Source organism: Triticum dicoccoides, chromosome 4A (genome assembly GCF_002162155.2).
Source record: "Triticum dicoccoides isolate Atlit2015 ecotype Zavitan chromosome 4A, WEW_v2.0, whole genome shotgun sequence".
NCBI classification, from domain to species: Eukaryota; Viridiplantae; Streptophyta; class Magnoliopsida; order Poales; family Poaceae; genus Triticum; species Triticum dicoccoides.
Window position 1 is genome coordinate 302,260,464 of NC_041386.1, and position 13,071 is coordinate 302,273,534.

General features: G+C 40.3%; 1 long non-coding RNA gene across 9 annotated transcripts; it reads right to left on the bottom strand.

Moving 5' to 3' along the window:
- Positions 1-513: 513 nt before the first annotated feature.
- LOC119285820 lies at positions 514-4,411 on the bottom strand. 9 transcript variants are annotated; one of them, XR_005139883.1, is made up of 8 exons: positions 4,096-4,411; positions 3,901-3,980; positions 3,650-3,816; positions 3,161-3,229; positions 2,304-2,325; positions 1,751-1,796; positions 1,208-1,303; positions 514-1,045 (listed from the first exon to the last, which is right to left on the bottom strand). It is a non-coding gene; the product is annotated as an uncharacterized LOC119285820 (long non-coding RNA). The 9 variants fall into 9 exon arrangements; XR_005139886.1 differs by having other exon boundaries at positions 1,208-1,306; positions 1,751-1,862; XR_005139881.1 differs by having other exon boundaries at positions 1,208-1,796.
- Positions 4,412-13,071: the final 8,660 nt, after the last annotated feature.

Sequence of the window (13,071 nt, forward strand, 5' to 3'; positions counted from 1 at the left end):
CTTTGTGCCCTTGACCACTTAGTAAGTTTCTTGTATTTTTTCAAGCATGCCAAACATATCATTGCATGCAAAATAGTCAAAGGGACTGGCACACCTTATATAGCCGATACTCAATGCAGAAGCAATTAGTAATAGTATATCCAGCAAGTAAGAGAACTCTCTTTCTTTTTTGTCTTCAAAATCACAAGGATGTGATGAATCATTTTCAGGAGCCACCATCTCAGAGCACAAGTAATTATCAATTGCAGCATCCACTACTACCTTGACAACAGTTTCTTAAGATGGTAAGTTAACGAGCTCAGGCCTAATTATCTAAAAGGATGACTGAAACTTTATAACGGTAAGATTGCTGACCATGAGGATTTGTTGTATCTTGGTTGATGTTTTCAACTGGAAAATCTTCAGTTGGACATTAAAGATAGATACTTTCTCGCATCAATTTAAATTGCTACTTGCTGCAGCTAGTTTCATGAAGGAAAGAAGATGGCAAAATAATACAAAGTTTCTATCCTATAACCATAAGAAAACTCGGTTGTAAATGGAAGATAGCGACTACAGAAGCTGATCCAAGCTTTCGTCCTCACATGTGACTGATCTATGCTAAACCATTTGAGGTGATAAGAGTTCGGAGCCGCTGCTGGCTGAAGGTTGATGATATTACTGGACATTCAGTCGTCTGAAGCACATAATCTTCTTTCAACACTTCTCAAAAGTCAAAATCAATACGACCACATGAACACGAGATAGAAGGTGAGAGAAATTTACAATCAAGATGTAGGCTGGGTCAGGAAGGACTGTGCCCCGCATTGGTAGGTGGCGGCACCAAAGTTGGGGCAGGGGAGTGTGCGTCTCCACTCCGTCACGTGATATCCATCGGACATCACCAAACGATCTCCGGGGACAATGAAGCGATGGTGGCTTCTTGCTTTGCCAGTTCAAGAGCCCCCTATTATCGGTCTCGGGCCACCCTTATTCCTTCACCAGTGTTGTTGGTAGGCCACCGACGAAACTGACTGTTGTAGGAGGTGCAGCCCCAATTCTCAGCCTTCAACACAATATTGGTCCATCACAAATGCTACCAAAATAAGCCACATAATTTTTCTGATGCTATAATTCAGAAACTACTAAAACCAAATTCATGTTGTTATTTGGACGCACAAATATTCTACATCAACTAATGCATGGTGCAGGGAAAACAGGGAATTACCTCTTGGTCCAACCAGGAGCTTCATGATTTACTTTGCCAGTCAATTCCACCGACTACACTGGAGTAGCTCCCTTCCTTGCCGAGTCTATTCCTCTGCTGCTGTCCGAGCATAAACAACAGTGAGCCATAATGTACTACCACGGGAAACAACAGCAAGTAAAGCATCATCAGTTCGTAGATGCAAGAAAAAAAGATGCTAGCAAGCAACTCTGCTGCTCCCCAAACTGTAACCATCGAGTCCCGCGAGATACATCCCCAGCCACTTGTTTGGCTTTCCTCAAAGAAGCTCCCATCTATATTCAACAATCACCCCAGCCAACTTCTGGCAGCGACCATTGTTTTCTAAAGAGTTTGACTGGATAACATCACAATAACACATACATTACACTATTATGTGACAACATTATTAGCATTATACAAATTGATACTCTTGTCCCCAGCCTAACAAAAGTCAAGGATACATGCAACCACAACAAATGTAAACACATGCATATATCTACATTGTCTCTCGAGATAAAGAAATAAAGGGGTAAATCACGTTACATTTATTTAAGTGACCTCCGTTGTAGCTCAAACATGTGTTGATTTGCTGCATCAAGGTGCCAAATAACTCAAATGGTGCGCCCACTTTGTTGTCTCCAATAAATTCAGGACTCTTCCAAGACGTTAAAATAGTAGCATATAAAGAAAATAAAACATCTCCTTACAACTACATATATATATACAAAACAGAGTATATAGTGACTGTTTCTTGAAGCTGAGAGAAAAATAAGCATCTTTCATCAGAATCTTTGGTACATTGTGAAGAAAAAAACAATTGAACTTCTTTTCCAACACGGGATAAGGCAAAGAATGAAAATGAAACAAAAACTTACCATGTAAGAATTCATTATTTCTGTGTCTCGTTTAGACGGGTAATGACTTAATAGACGAACAAAAGCCTTACATTTAAGTAGATTTTTTTTCATGGTTATAATGATGCTTTTCTTCTTAAGGTAAGGTTGGTCTTGTTTGTTAGAAAAATATAAAACTAAAAAGAGCTAGAGAACACAAAGTTACATGCCAAACCATAGAAGAAAACAGCTTGCCAACTCACCTCTAATAGTCAATGGTCTCACCTACATCAGCAACAATCAATTGTGTTGTGTAAATGAAGTTTGTAGATATTAGATTAGGGTGCATCAATTGAAATGCCATGAAAATATCAGTAATAAAGGAAAAACTATTGAGGAAAATAATTATCGGCAGATGATCATGGTCTAACAAATAATAAATGAAATTCTAAAAGCAGCTCCCAGTTGTTTTCTTTGTTAATCTAAATGGTAATTATCTAAACATCACTATAAAGCTACTGCAAAATTCTCTCACCACTTCCTTGCATAGTCATGTCTCCAACATAAGAATCAAAACTTATAATTAAAATATAAGCACTTCAATAAGTTTCTCGAGCTCCTCAAGGTAGCGAACAACCTAGTGTATTAAGCCAAACCATGTTATCATAATATTTTCTTAACCCTAATCATCAAATGTCCATACATTTTCTCACAGCAAAAATTCTCTAGCTTGTCTAGGCAACAATGAACCAAGGCATGCACACCAACTAAAGTACATCCCCTGAAAAGTGCAATTCTAATTGTTTTCCACATTGAAAATCTGGTACATCATGGTCAAAACAACATGAGAGAAAAAAACTGGGGAAATCCCTCATTTATTATTTCTATTGGCAGAACAAAAACTGCTAGTCCAAATAACATAAAATAAGCCTCTAACATTGATATGTTGTTCTGAAGTATCATCAAACCTATTGATAATTAATTGTATATAGAAAAGAACTAAAACCAACAAATGCACTTGGCTAATTGAAAATCAAGCACACTGAAGTTGTAATTGCAGGTAGAGGACGAAGCAATTAAAAAGTAGTTAGCAAATGTTGGATATTCCGAACTCTCATACCTACGTGTTGATGTCGTTTAGTATGTGTCATACGCCGAGTTAGCAAGTCCTGATCTATGTAATCTGCATCTGTAAGTACAAGAAAAAATTATCGTTATCAAGGTTATGGCCTGAGGCAAACAATTGAACTATTGATCTAGTAGCTATCTCATATGTGAGAGTTTCGTCTTGGCTAAACTGTGATCAGCCTGTAGTAGCTTGGTGTATGGCAAATCGTCTACTCAAGCGACGATCCGATCAAAGGAAGCCATGCACAGCTAACTGAGATTTTTTACACACCTTATAATTTATATAGCAGGCTGCTAGCCTAAATAAAATAAGGCTTTACCATATTGACATATTGTTCTAAACTTCACCTAACCTATTAACTATTGCCAACAAAGAGATTTAGCTAATTGAAATGTAAGCACATTGAGCTTGCAATTGCAGGTAGTGCGTAAAGCAATTAGGAAGTAGCTAGGGAATGTTGGATATTCCGAACTCCCATACCTACGTGTTGATCTTTTTTCTGAGTCCCAAGTCATAGTATTTATCATCCACCGAGTTGGCAATTTCTAATGTATGTAATCTGCATCTATAAAGTTTTGCCTGCACATCGGACATACATGCCTTTGCCCAAGCATCAGGGAAAGGTGTGCGTGTTGTCATCATTGAATCTGCGGACAACCAAAAAGTTAAGATCAATCTCCATGCCCAACATAATCCGCAAAAATCAAGTGACTATTTCCCCTCTCGATCACCTCGCTCTACTCAACCATGGTAGCCAACAGAGCCAAAACAGGGAAGCTTGTGTGGGCTGGAGGCTGTCCGCCAGGAGGGCCTGCACGGGAGACGGCAAGCGTTTGTAGCAGGCCGTGAGCCGCATTGGACAGGATGGGAGAGGAAAGGGGTGTGGAGCAGTGAGAAGCGCCCAGAGGGAGTGGAGATAGAGGTACCAGGGAGAGGCGTCGGCATCCTTGCGCACAGAAGCGCTAGGCGGTGGCGGAGATCCTTCGGGAGGCGCCAAGGTGGCGAGGTGAGTCTCTGGCGGGGTCGCGCAGAACCAGGGCATCCACCGGCGGGCGGCGTGCTCCAAGGAGTTGTCGGCCGAGGCTCCGTCTTGGATATCGAACGGCGTCGAGGGGCTACGACGACGACTGGGGATGGGAGAGAGTGGACAGGGTTGCTGGGAGCGGAGGGATGGGGCGCGACGGCGGAGGGAACCCTAGCGCCGGGTGGCCGGGATGGTTCGTGTTCTCGTGGGGATAGAGAGACGGGTGCATGTAGAATCGTTTTTGTTTCACTTAATAGATGAAACATCATGGAGTGCGGGTTGATTTTAAAAAGAGTGAGGGGCCTTTGTGTAAAAACGCCGCGACGGTGAACCCGGAGACTCAATCCGTGCTTTATTATTAGGGAGAGATTAGTCTTGAAATACTCATCTGATTTTCATCCGGCTTGAAGATGTAGAACTTGCCAGTTTATCAGTGCCAAAATTGTCGGTTTCTAAATATTGATGGCACCGGGTCATAATTGTTGCTAACATCAAGCTTGAAAGCGTACCTCTCATATATGCATATCACTTGTAATCCCCAGGTCTTAAAGAGGGAGCGTAGTAACAACTTAAGACTTGCTTTAACATAAATGTTGCAACGTTGAAGAAATTCAGGTTGTTCATCTCAATCACTAGTCAATATTGAATATTCCACATATGTAGCCCCCAAGTGCCGGGTTGTCCTGCTTGCAGCAACCTGGGACTTGTAATTTCCTTATGCTCATAAAAATTTCAACCAGTGTAGCCCCCAAGGGTCGGGTCATTATGTAATAATGAGCAGGGACTTTGCATATATGATCAATGAAAATAACATCATAGGATGTAGCCTCCAATGTAGGGCTTGAACCCACGACCACAAGGTTAAGAGTCTTATGCTCTACCAACTAAGCAATGGACCCTTCAATATAATGGATTAAAGCTTGTGTACTTTGAATTTTTGACAGGAGCAATTAGTAGCCCCCAAGGGCTGGCTCATTACAATGTGATGAGTAGGGTCTTCAATAAGGTGAGCAAAAAATGACTTTGCATTAGCCCCCAAGTGTCATGGTGCATGCTGGCAGTGACATGGGACTTGCATATTTGATGTAATCTCAACTTGAATAATGTAGCCCCCAAGTGCCGGGTCGTAAGCCTGCAGCGACTCAGAACTATTCCTTCCATTGTAGAATAAATCATACCCATTAATAAAATAATAGCCATTGCGCTGAAGTGACTTTGAAAACATCAATCATAATACTGGTTATTGATAACCATAACAAAAATCCAACCATGTTGGCTATTCAATATCTGAATAATATAATCCGGTATGAAAATCTTAATCATTCAATATCATCACGACAAATCAACCAAGTTTGGCTATTAAAAATTTGAATACCTTATCGGTTGACAAGTAAATCTGAAATTTAAATACTCAGTGGCTCATGGCCGATGGCGACTTAACGCGCATCCATTATAATCCGGGATTTTTGTAACCCGGCGGCTTATAGCCTTTGTGAAAATCAATAATTGATAACCCTTTTGAAACACGGATACGTCTCCAACGTATCTATAATTTTTATTGTTCCATGCTATTATATTATCCATCTTGGATGTATCATATGCATTTATATGCTATTTTACATGATTTTTGGGACTAACCTATTAACCTAGAGCCCAGTGCCAGTTTCTGTTTTTTTCCTTATTTTTGAGTTTTACAGAAAAGGAATATCAAACGGAGTCCAATTGACGTGCCAATTTTTGATGATTTTTTATGGACCAAAAGAAGCCCCCAGAGTAAAATAGTTGGGACAGAAGAGTCCCGAGCCATCCACGAGGGTGGAGGGCACACCCTACCCCCTGGGCGCGCCCCCTACCTCGTGGATGACTCGGAGACCCCCCTAACATGAGACTGACGCCAAAAATTCCTATAAATACAGAAACCCTCGAAAACAAACCTAGATCGGGAGTTCCGCCGCTACAAGCCTCTATAGCCACCAAAAACCAATCGGATCCTGTTCCGGCACCCTACCGGAGGGGGAATTGTCACCGGTGGCCATCTTCATCATCCTGGCGCTCTCCATGACGAGGAGGGAGTAGTTCCCCCTCGGGGCTGAGGTTATGTACCAGTAGCTATGTATTTGATCTCCCTCTCTCTCATGTTCTTGATTTGGCATGATCTTGATGTACCGCGAGCTTTGCTACTATAGTTGGATCTTATGATGTTTCTCCCCCTCTACCTTCTTGTAATGGATTGAGTTTTCCTTTTGAAGTTATCTTATCGGATTGAGTCTTTAAGGATTTGAGAACACTTGATGTATGTCTTGCGTGGGATACCTGTGGTGACAATGGGGTATTCTATTGATTCACTTGATGTATGTTTTGGTGATCAACTTGCGGGTTCCGTGACCTTGGGAATCTATGCATAGGGGTTGGCACACGTTTTCGTCTTGACTCTTCGGTAGAAACTTTGGGGTACTCTTTGAAGTTCTTTGTGTTGGTTGAATAGATGAATCTGAGATTGTATGATGCATATCGTATAATCATACCCGCGGATACTTGAGGTGACATTGGAGTATCTAGGTGACATTAGGGTTTTGGTTGATTAGTGTCTTTAGGTGTTATTTTTCTACGAACTCTAGGGCTATTTGTGACACTTATAGAAATAGCCCAATGGATTGATCGGAAAGAATAACTTTGAGGTGGTTTCGTACCCTACAATAATCTCTTCGTTTGTTCTCCGCTATTAGTGACTTTGGAGTGACTTTTTGTTGCATGTTGAGGGATAGTTATATGATCTAATTATGTTATACTTGTTGAGAGAACTTGCACTAGTGAAAGTATGAACCCTAGACCTTGTTTCAATGCATTGCAATACCATTTTTGCTCACTTTTATCATTAGTTACCTTGTTGTTTTTATAATTTCAGATTATAAAAACCTATATGTACCATCGATATTGCACTTGTATCACCATCTCTTCGCCGAACTAGTGCACCTATACAATTGACCATTGTATTGGGTGTGTTGGGGACACAAGAGACTCTTTGTTATTTGGTTGCAGGGTTGTTTGAGAGAGACCATCTTCATCCTACACCTCCCATGGATTGATAAATCTTAGGTCATCCACTTGAGGGAAATTTCTACTGTCTTAGAAACCTCTGCACTTGGAGGCACAACAACGTCTACAAGAAGAAGGTTATGTAGTAGACATCAAGCTCTTTTCTGGCGTCGTTGCCGGGGAGGTTATTGCTTGAAGGTATATCTTTAGATCTTGCAATCGAATCTTTTAGTTTCTTGTTTTATTACTAGTTAGTTTATAAATGAAAACTACAAAAATAAAATGGGATTGAGGGTGCCTCATGTGCTCCATCTTTTTAATGTCTTTCATGAAAATAAGGATTCCGATAATTGTGCCAAAGTGTTAGAAGAAGAATGCAATAAAATTTTGGCATACAATCTTTGCATGATGAGCATGATTGCAATGTTGTTAGTATGAACTCTTTGAATATCCATAGTACTAATGATGATTGCACTAGTCATGATAAAAATATCTCTTATAAGCATGTCAATTTTTGTGGAGTGCATAGAGCTTGCAAGCACACACAAATAGGGAAGATAGATTTTGTAAGAGGCATAAGTATTTAGAAACTAAATGGTTGGAAGAGAGGCTACATGCTTGTGCTGAAAATTTAAAAAAATTTGCCATCCTTGTGAACTTTGCAATGAATGTGATCATTTAAATCTCCAATGGAAATTTTTTCATGATCAAATCGTGTCCAAAAATTGTGATGACTTGATTTCCCTTGCGCATCATAATGAACTTAGTTTGCTTGTGGGTTATGAACAAATGAAACGTATAACTAATGATCTTCCAGAATTTGTTCTGGATAAAGTTCTTGATTTTGATCTAGAGGAAATTTATATGTATTGTGCAGTGAATTGCATTGAAAATCCTTATGTTGCCAATTACATAAAGACAAGAAAACAAATAGAAGATGGAGAGAATACTAATGAAAGGGAAGAGATTTCCCAATATCCTCCTATTCTTTCTTATGATGAATTAGGTAACGAGGAGGAGCTTTCTATTCAACCAATCTCATTAATAAGGAGCTCCAAAAGAGGATTAAACCCACACATGATGCAAAGAAGAAAAAGAAAAGACAGAGAAGCAAAGGTAAAAATGTATCCCTCCTAAATGATGTTGCTCCTATTACTCATTGTGATGATGATAATTGCTGTACTATTGGTGCTATCCATACTATTAATGATGATAGTGATTATGCTTATGATATGAAAAGGCCCAAGCTTGGGGATGCTATGTTTAATGAAGATGATATTTTTAGTCTCCTAAGTTTTGATGAGCAAATTTATTATGGTGATAGCATGCCTCCTATTTATGATGAGTATATTGATGAAAGTGGGTATGGAAGAGTGTCAACTTTAGGAAGTAATGATCCCACTATTTTGGAGGATGTCGAATCTTATTGTGATAATTATTTAAAATTGGATTTGGAGAGGTCATGACTTTATTTAGTAATGATTCCACTATCTTGGAAGAGGTTTCAATTGATTATGATGAGAATAAAGTTGCTACTTATGATGATTATTGTGATGATACTTATGTTATAAAAAGTAGTGGTGATTATATTTACCAAACTTGTCATGATTATGATTACCATTTTTCTCAACATTACTATTTTAATGTGGAAACAATTTATAGTATTCGAGTTTCTTATGATACTTCCACTATTTCGAATGACAAGAATTTTGGTTATGTGGAGAGTAGTAAATTTTCTATGCTTATAGATCATGAAAAGAATGCTCTATGTGATGGTTATATTGTTGAATTTATTCATGATTCTACTGAAAATTATTATGAGGGTGGAATATATGCTTGTAGGAATTGCAATAATATCAAGTTTCCTCTCTATGTGTTACAAGTTTTGAAGTTATGCTTGTTTTGTCTTCCTATGCTAGTTGATTCTTGTTAAATGTTAGAGAGTCTTCACATAGTTGCATAATTATTCGACTACTCATTGATCTTCACCTATATCTTTTGGAGTAGTTCGTCATTTGCTCTAGTGCTTCACTTATATCTTTTTAGAGCACAAGGGTGGTTTTATTTTGAAGAAATTGATGAATTGTCATGCTTCACTTATATTATTTTGAGAGTCTTAAACAACATGGTAATTTGCTTAGGTTATGAATTTAGTCCTAATATGATAGGCATCCAAGAGGGATATAATAAAAACATTCATATAAAGTGCATTGAATACTATGAGAAGTTTGATTCTTTATGACTGTTTTGAGATATGAAGATGGTGATATTAGAGTCATGCTTGTGGAGTTGTTGTGAATTTGAGAGATACTTGTGTTAAAGTTTGTGATTCCCGTAGCATGCACGTATGGTGAACCGTTATGTGATGATGTTGGATCATGAGGTATTTATTGATTGTCTTCCTTATGAGTGGACATCGAGATCGCGCGATGGTTAACTCCTACCAACCCTTCCCCTAGGAGCATGCGCATGGTACTTTGTTTTGATGACTTGTAGATTTTTGCAATAAGTATATGAGTTCTTTATGACTAGTGTTGAGTCCATGGATTATGCGCACTCTCACCATTCCACCATTGCTAGCCTCTCTGGTGCCATGCAACTTTCGCCGGTACCATACACCCACCATATACCTTCCTCAAGACAGCCACCATACCTACCTATTATGGCATTTCCATAGCCATTGCAAGATATACTGCCATGCAACTTTCCACCGTTCCGTTTATTATGACATGCTTCATCATTGTCATATTTCTTTGCATGGTCATGTAGTTGACATCGTATTTGTGGCAAAGCCACCTTTCATAAATCTTTCATACATGTCACTCTTGAGTCATTGCACATCCCGGTACACCGCCGGAGGCATTCATATAAAGTCATATTTTGTTCTAAATATTGAGTTGTAATTCTTGGGTTGTAAGTAAATAAAAGTGTAATGATCATCATTATTAGAGCATTGTCCCAGTGAGGGAAGGATGATGAAGACTATGATTCCCCCACAAGCCGGGGTGAGACTCCAGACGGAAAATAAAAAATAAAAATAAAAAAGGAGGCCAAAAAAAGAGAGAGGGCCCCAAAAAAGCGAAAAAATGAGAGAAAAAGAGAGAAGGGGAAATGCTACTATCCTTTTACCACGCTTGTGCTTCAAAGTAGCACCATGATCTTCATGATAGAGAGTCTCCTATGTTGTCACTTTCATATAATAGTGGGAATTTTCATTATAGAATTTGGCTTGTATATTCCAATGATGGGCTTCCTCAAATGCCCTAGGTCTTCATGAGCAAGCAAGTTGGATGCACACCCACTTAATTTCTTTTTGAGCTTTCATATACTTATTGTTCAGGAACGTAGTAATTTCAAAAAAAATCCTACGCACATGCAAGATCATGGTGATGCATAGCAACGAGAGGGGAGAGTCGTCCATGTACCCTCGTAGAACATTAAGCGGAAGCGTTATGATAACGCGGACGTGGTTGATGTAGTTGTACGTCTTCACGATCGACCGATCCTCAGTACCGAACGTACGACACCTCCGCATTCAGCACATGTTCAGCTCGGTGACGTCTCACGAACTCATGATCCAGTAGAGCTCAAGGGAGAGTTTCGTCAGCACGACGGCGTGGTGATGATGTTGATGAAGCTACCGTCGCCGGGCTTTGCCTAAGCACCGCTACAGTATGACCGAGGTGGATTATGGTGGAGGGGGGCACCCCACACGGCTAGGAGATATCAATGATCAACTTCTATGTCCTAGGGTGCCCCCTGCCCCCATACATAAAGGAGCAAGGGGGAGGCCAGCCGGCCCCTGTAGGGCGCGCCAGGAGGAGGGGTCCTCCTCCTAGTAGGAGTAGGACTCCCCTTTCCTACTCCTACTAGGAGGAGGAAAGGAAGGGGGAAGAGGAGAAGGAAGGAGATGGAGGAAAAGGGGGAAAGGGGGCCGACCCCCTAGTCCAGTTCGGTTTGGGTTAGGAGGGCTGTGCGCCCTGCCTCCTCAATTCCACCACTTGGCCCATGAGGCCCATTACTTCTTCCTCGTATTCCCGTAACTCCCCGGTACTCCGAAAAATACCCGAATCACTCAGAACCTTTCCGATGTCCGAATATAGTCGTCCAATATATCTATCTTTACGTCTCGACCATTTCTAGACTCCTCGTCATGTCTCGGATCTCATCCGGGACTCCGAACTACCTTCGGTACATCAAAACACATAAACTCATAATACCGATCGTCACTGAACTTTAAGCGTGTGGACCCTACGTGTTCGAGAACTATCTAGACATGACCGAGACTCGTCTCCGGTCAATAACCAATAGCGGAACCTGGATGCTCATATTGGTTCCTACATATCCTACCAAGATCTTTGTCGGTCAAACCGCATAACAACATACGTTGTTCCCTTTGTCATCGGTATGTTACTTTCCTGAGATTCGATCGTCGGTATCTGAATACCTAGCTCAATCTTGTTACCGGCAAGTCTCTTTACTTGTTCTATGGTGCATCATCCCGTAACTAAGTCATTAGTCACATTGCTTGCAAGGCTTATAGTGATGTGCCTTACCGAGAGGGCCCAGAGATACCTCTGCGACAATTGGAGTGACAAATCCTATTCTTGATATATGCCAACTCAACATCTCATATGCTTTATGGCGTTCAAAACGTCTTTGAAGCCATGATTCTAAGTCGTAAAGCATGGTGCACTAAACTATCAAGTAGTCATCATATTGAGCTCGCCAAACGTTCATAACGTCTGCATCTGCTCCTGCAACCGGTCTGTCACCTAGCCGTGCATCAAGGACATAATTCTTCTGTGCAGCAATGAGGATAATCCTCAGACCACGGATCCAGTCTGCATCATTGCTACTAACATCTTTCAACTTAGTTTTTCTCTAGGACCATATCAAAATAAACGGGGAGCTACATCGCGAGCTATTGATCTACAACATAGTTATGCAAATACTATCAGGACTAAATTCATGATAAATTAAAGTTCAATTAATCATATTACTTAAGAACTCCCACTTAGATAGACATCCCTCTAGTCATCTAAATGATCACGTGGTCTAAATCAACTAAACCATGTCTGATCATCACGTGAGATGGAGTAGTTTTCAATGGTGAACATCACTATGTTGATCATATCTACTATATGATTCACGCTCGACCTTTCGGTCTCCAGTGTTTCGAGGCCATATCTGCATATGCTAGGCTCGTCAAGTTTAACCCGAGTATTTTGCGTGTGTCAAATTGTCTTACACCCATTGTAGATGAAAGTTGAGCTTATCTCACCCGATCATCACGTGGTGTCTCAGCACAACGAACTTTGGCAACGGTGCATACTCAGGGAGAACACTTTTACCTTGAAATTTAGTGAGAGATCATCTTATAATGCTACCGTCAAACAAAGCAAAATAAGATGCATAAAGGATAAACATCACATGCAATCAATATAAGTGATATGATATGGCCATCATCATCTTGTGCCTTTGATCTCCATCTCCAAAGCAACGTCATGATCACCATCGTCACCGGCGCGACACCTTGATCTCCATCATAGCATCGTTGTTGTCCCGTCATCTATTGCTTCTATGACTATCGCTACCGCTTAGTGATAAAGTAAAGCAATTACAGGGCGATTGCATTGCATACAATAAAGCGACAACCATATGACTCCTGCCAGTTGCCGATAACTCCGTTACAAAACATGATCATCTCATACAATAAATATAGCATCATGTTTTGACCATATCACATCACAACATGTCCTGCAAAAACAAGTTAGACGTCCTCTACTTTGTTGTTGCAAGTTTTACGTGGCTGCTACGGGCTGAGCAAGAACCGTTCTTA